This window comes from Podarcis tiliguerta (genome assembly GCF_965153285.1).
Source record: "Podarcis tiliguerta genome assembly, chromosome: 13".
Taxonomy (NCBI): Eukaryota; Metazoa; Chordata; class Lepidosauria; order Squamata; family Lacertidae; genus Podarcis; species Podarcis tiliguerta.
Window position 1 is genome coordinate 3,615,111 of NC_139546.1, and position 6,457 is coordinate 3,621,567.

The 6,457-nt window shown below is 42.0% G+C and overlaps 1 long non-coding RNA gene across 1 annotated transcript; it reads right to left on the minus strand.

Annotated features, from left to right (window-relative positions):
- Window positions 1-3,452: 3,452 nt before the first annotated feature.
- LOC310661722 lies at window positions 3,453-5,550 on the minus strand. Its single transcript, XR_014504101.1, has 3 exons — window positions 5,468-5,550; window positions 4,856-4,895; window positions 3,453-4,223 (listed from the first exon to the last, which is right to left on the minus strand). It is a non-coding gene; the product is annotated as an uncharacterized lncRNA (long non-coding RNA).
- Between the last annotated feature and the right edge of the window lie 907 nt (window positions 5,551-6,457).

Below are 6,457 nucleotides of genomic sequence, written 5' to 3' on the forward strand. Positions count from 1 at the left end.
AAGGGAAGTAATAGTGCCACTGTATTCTGCTCTGATCAGACCTCACCTGGAGTACTGTGTCCAGTTCTGGGCACCACCGTTCAAGAAGGACACTGACAAACTGGAACGTGTCCAGAGGAGGGCAACCAAAATGGTCAAAGGCCTGGAAACGATGCCTTATGAGGAACGGCTAAGGGAGCTGGGCATGTTTAGCCTGAAGAAGAGGAGGTTAAGGGGTGATATGATAGCCATGTTCAAATATATAAAAGGATGTCACCTAGAGGAGGGAGAAAGGTTGTTTTCTGCTGCTCCAGAGAAGCGGACACGGAGCAATGGATCCAAACTACAAGAAAGAAGATTCCACCTAAACATTAGGAAGAACTTCCTGACAGTAAGAGCTGTTCGACAGTGGAATTTGATGCCAAGGAGTGTGGTGGAGTCTCCTTCTTTGGAGGTCTTTAAGCGGAGGCTTGACAACCATATGTCAGGAGTGCTCTGATGGTGTTTCCTGCTTGGCAGGGGGTTGGACTCGATGGCCCTTGTGGTCTCTTCCAACTCTATGATTCTAACTTTCTTGCTAGCATTCTATATCTCCATTTGATCAACTTCCACTAGAAATTCCACTTTCTTAGGGTTTGACTTCTGCTGGCAGCTGTAACTTCATGCAAAGTGTTTGTCACAGAAGCCACAGATAGCAACCACAAAGGGGAATGGAAACTATATGAAAAGATCAACTTCTCACACGCTCAGAGAACTCTCTCCCCGGATACTCTTATTCTGGGTGATTAGGACTGCTCGATGCAAGATGACTTCCCACCGTCAGCATCACCATAAGAATGGTTTTTCACCAAAGCCTTCCTTTACTGTAGATCTGCCCTCTGAAAACCACCTCTGTGCCTAAGAGTGGTCAGAAAAAATAAAAGAAATTGTAGTGTGGTATATATAATTCTTCGGAGATTCCCTGTATACTTCTATATATATAATAAATGCTGGTTCAGGGATTGTTACAGCTTGTAACAAGCTTGGGTGTTTGCTGCAATAGGGGACAATGCTTTACAAAGAACATATTACAATTGGCCTAAGAATGAGTGGTAGGTTTTTGTACACTTCTTTCAACATCACAAAAAGGCATGGACATTTTGATATTATGCAAATTATCTAAAGTCAATGGTTTACTGAAAAGCAGATGAAAATATTTAATTGGCTTACAGGCATAAGATGTGGTAATATTACGTTGAGGCATTTTTTTTTACAATCAATGGGAAACAACGACATAGTTTTAATTGAACACAATTTTGCGGCATTTAATCTAATGAGACATGCATGATACATTATTATAATTTTTTAAAAATACTTTTTATATCTTACACGATCGTCTGTACCCTATGATACGTTTGGCTTATGTGGATTCCCAGCGTTTCTCCAGTTGACAGGTTGTGCTGCAGAATTGCAGCCGAAGGGATTCAAAACAGAATTGGAAACAAATGCCACCTCTCATACTTGTAGCAGCTTAAAGCCGCAAAGCAGTTGAGCCAAAATGCATGGATCCAAGAGGCCCTCCCGTTTAAATGGCTTGTCAGATACAGATGAAATCTGTATTTATTTCTCTTTCACGCACATACCTTCCAATCTCTTTATTAAGTAGGTGCCCTCCAATTTCAGCTGAAGACCAGCATCTGTCATTTGATGTCATCTGCAGATGGAGCTACCATGTCCGGCACAGAGCACAGCTGCCCATCTCTGGTACACAGGTGATGAATTGTTCACTGAAAGCCAAGCTGTTTGGTGCTGCAGGTGGGCCCCGTGTGAGTAAACGGGAATGATGTACCGTAGTGATGCATAGAGATACTGAAATCTTTCTCACAATGAGTTTATATAAATGAAAAAATCTTCACATTCAATGAGCCTGTTTCTTGAGGTGTCTATACTGGAGCACTACACTTTGATAATGAGAGGCTTGCCAGGAGTCGCAGGACCCAATGCAGAGTTAAGCATTTTTAAGCCCTCTAATATCAGGTGTCTGGTTCAAATCACACCTCAGTCTTGAGCTCCCTAGGCAGCCCCCAGCAAAACACAATTGTTCAGCCTCAGCCCCCAATTTGTAGTATGGCATCATAATACTGACCTCCTTTGCAGGGACGTTGTAAGGATTATTGACATAACGTTCCATTGCCAACTATGATTACTTTTGTTAATTTTGTTCAGTTTAGTTTGGTGGAAGCGAGAAGTGGCAACGTTATGACCCCATTTAAGCGTATTAGAGGGATTCCAAGCTCTCGTTCCCTATTCTATACCTGATGGCCACTATAGGGCCTACCCGTAATGATCGTGGCAGCTGTGGCTTTAAGTTGTAAGTAACAGGAAATAATAAAGCTAAGAATATTCCCCGTGTTGGAAGCAAATGAGGATCGTTGGCCTTATTTTTAAAGGTTGTAAATTCAATTCCTTCTGACCTTTTTGTTAAACAAGTTAAATAGTTTGCTGCTTCTTTCTTCTGGGCACTAATTAATTCTGGTGTTAATTTTCAATTGGAGCAAGCAAGTGACAGTGTACTTTATTAAGCTTTGCAGGTTAAAGGTGTATTTAATAGGAGTGTGCAGCAAGCACCAGATTCGCCTTGTTTTTGCAGCGTTTGGAAACAGCCCCATCTGTTTCAACTCTGCTCTGTCACTCAGATTCAATTTTTTTATTCAGGTTCAGATCTGTTAAATCTGAAGCTTCCCCCTCCTTTTTCACATAGATGGATGGATTAAATTTGCAGGCAAAGGGCACCCTCCCCAACCAAAAAGGGGGATTAAAGTTGTCAAATTTCAGGTGGATAAACCCCAGGAGGAGTCGTGCACAGAATCCTCAAACTTTTTTTAAAAAGAAGAATTATATTATTATAATTTGCCATGTTTCCACATATGAAGTCTAGAGATAATTGGGGTAGAATGATGCCATCAGTTTTGGGGTTAACTTTATAGTTCCTACCAATGCCAGGCAATTTTAAATTTCTGTGGTTGAAGTAGAATAGATTTAAGCAGTTGGACTCTCCAAAGTGCTTGGGTTTGTTTGGATGATGCCCCTGATGTGAAATGTTTCTGAGACATTCAGAATGGAGAAATGATTTCAATACATGCCTTCCTATATAGGAACTGCAGCACTCGGTCAATTCTTAGAGTAGTCAGTTTAAAGCATATTTATTTACTTGTTTAGAAATTATTTTGTTATTAAATATATAACAAACAAGACTAACAGAATATCCCAACGATTCAACAATTTCTTTTGTTGAATTCTTAAATCATTTTTATTAATTAAAAATCAATCTTCAGTTTAATTTGGTGAGGTTTAATTTTTTAAAAATACAAGTACAAAATATGCAGGAGATTAACTTCTAGAAGCATTTCCCCCTTGTGTAATACTCAGGCAGGAATGTAAGACACTGTCTGACATTACATTTAGATCATCTAAAATCAGGATACTTCAGAACTACTGATTTTATTCGTTTCCAGATTTAATTGGTTAACCAATGAATCAATTAATTAACTCCTTTATATGACTGGCTGACTTAGAATAAACAATTAAGAAGCATGGCTGTTTGCCCTTGTGGTCGGCCCACTAGCCAATGAGAATGGCTGATAATTTGCCTGAGATATACAAGACTGATAATCTCCAGGCTCTTTGGGAAACCAATATTTTAACAGGTTTCACAATTTAAGCCAAACATCCCCACTCCATGTTTCAAGAATGGAGAAGGTGGCCTAGATTTTTCTGGGAAAGTATAGTTGGAATACAAGACGCATACCAGGCAATGTGTGTTACCGTGTGACATGGTCATTATCCCGTCTGATAAACAAAGGGGAGAGAGGTGCTGAGTAGTAAATGGGTGCGCTTGAAGAATGTGCCCTCGCAGCCCTGAAGCCAGTCATCTGAGGAGATCACTTGCTACGAAGCGTCTAACCCAACCTGTATTACATTTGTGCTGCAGCAGGGATTTCTTTTTCCATCGACCTCCTGATTGTACGAGGGGACTCCAAAACTCACATGTGAGCAGCAACTGTTTGTCCTCCTCCAAGTACATTGTGGAGCGGAGCCAGCAGAGAGCCTCTTACTGTCCATGCCTGCTGTTCTGTACTGATTAGGAATTGGATAGCGGCTCTATGAATGTGATGCCGCCCGGCTTCCAGAAGTCATGTGAGAGGGGGCATCAGGAAACGGGAGATGACGGTCACATCACAGCCACTCCGAGAAGAAATAGCCGTCTAAAAAAAGAAAGGCATCCTGCAGCATGACTGGCGCTCTGGCCCCGAAGCACCCTGGCCCTGGGCTGCTCAGGCTGGGATTAGAAGTCACACAGCCATAAAGATGCCACTCCGACAGGCAATGCCCATCCGTTATGTGTGTGGTGACAGCTCCTACGTTTTCTACCACTTACAGCAGGGGTCAGCAAACTTCTTCAGCAGGGGGCCAGTCCACTGTCCCTCAGACCTTGTGGGGGGCCGGACTGTTTTTTGGGCGGGGGGGGGGGTGAACAAATTCCTATGTCCCACAAATAACCCAGAGATGCATTTTAAATAAAAGGACACATTCTTCTCATGTAAAAACACACTGATTCCCGGACCGTCCGCGGGCCGGATTTAGAAGGCGATGGGGCCAGATCTGGCCCCCGGGCCTTAGTTTGCCTACCCATGACTTATAGCTTAGCTCATGCAACAACAACCTTTGTCCCCCTCCCCAAAAAAACCGCCCATAAAGGATGTTGCAACAAGCACAAACAGCGCCCAGGATCTGAACTGGAACAGAACGGAACTGGAACTGGAGCAGAAATTATTTGCTGTTGCACCATTTTTCAGCTCAATGATCATTAACCCATGTTTTGTGTATGTATACTCACCAGTCACCTTCCTCGTTTTTTTCCTTTCAAAAAGTAGCATCTAGTACAAATGAAAGGAACATTCTCTTTAAAACCCTTATTCCCATATTTATCAAACAAATTCCAGTTCTCAAAATAACTTTTCAGCATGTCTCCTCTCCCTTTCCCTCCTTGGAAATGAATTAGTTGACATAACTATATTTAGGGCATTTCCCATTCTTATTAACATTTAACGGGGGGGGGGGTGTTATTTGGAGACTTCAGAGGAAAAAGGGAAAAAAGGGTTAGACATTTGCTTTTAACTCCTGTGTAACCTAACAACAGGAGTTTTCTTCAGGGCAATTTACAGATTCCATAAATATACAAAAAAAGAGGCTCTCCCAGAAACAAGAGCTTTAGTTCAGGAATCATCTTCCCTATATCTCATAGGTTTCGATGCTGGCTAAAATATTGCATTTAACAAGCTGACACCTAATAACATTTTCCAAATGTCATCAGTGTCTTAGAACATGTCACTTCAAACCGCATTTTAAAATGGAAGTTGAAAAATAATGAAATTTAAATCCTTAAAACTTTGCTCCTTTATGAAGTGGCCTCAAGCTTTGCTTTAAGTGGGCATGTTTTGTGTCGTACTAGGATCCAGAAGAGCTGGATTCAAATTCCTACTCAGCCATGAAGCTCTCTGTGTCACCTTGGGCCACTCGCTGCCTCTCAACGTACTTGTTGTCAAGACAGAATGGATGGGGGGGGGGGGGAATGGGACATGAATGCCGCCTGGAGTTCTTTGGAAGAATGTTGGGGTATAAATATCATCATCATCATCATCATCATCATCAACGGCAGCTTTGGTCTCTGTGTTTTCCTGGCATCGCATAGCAACTCTGCCAATGGCTGTGGAGAGCTTGCAAGCTGAGCGATAGAACCCAAACTGTGTTTACCTCAGATTTTGCCCCCCTTTTTTATGAGGGCAAATTGGCAATATGAGTTTTTTAAAAATCATATGTTTTAGTTTGGCACCCCATTAATATGACTACAATTGTGGTACAGTGGTACCCCGGGTTACATACGCTTCAGGTTACAGACTCCGCTAACCCAGAAATATTACCTCAGGTTAATAACTTTGCTGCAGGATGAGAACAGAAATTGTGCGGCGATGGCATGGCAGCAGCGGGAGGCCCCATTAGCTAAAGTGGTGTTTCAGGTTAAGAACAGTTTCAGGTTAAGCTCAGACCTCTGGAACAAATTAAGTACGTAACCAGAGGTACCACTGTAATTGCTGTTAAATTACATTCATGCAAATTCTGGGATCAGAATTAGTACGTAAACGTGTAAATTGCTGCATTATTCTGCTTCACTGTTGGAAATATATCTTCAGGATATGCTGATAGATATCTTGTAAAGTCTAACAGATTTTTTGAGAAGAGTTTTTCCTCTCTTAAAAGACCCACAATATCACAGAAGCAGCAACCGTGCATTTTGTGAATTACTTAGGAAGACTGGTAGATGGTGCTAGAGGATGCTCGGGATCCACATTAAGCCCATTGTAATGCAGCTGCTAGTTCTGGAAGCTTCCCTGTTTCACAGGAGGAACCAAGGCCCTCTGGCACCCTGGGCAGAAGAGAA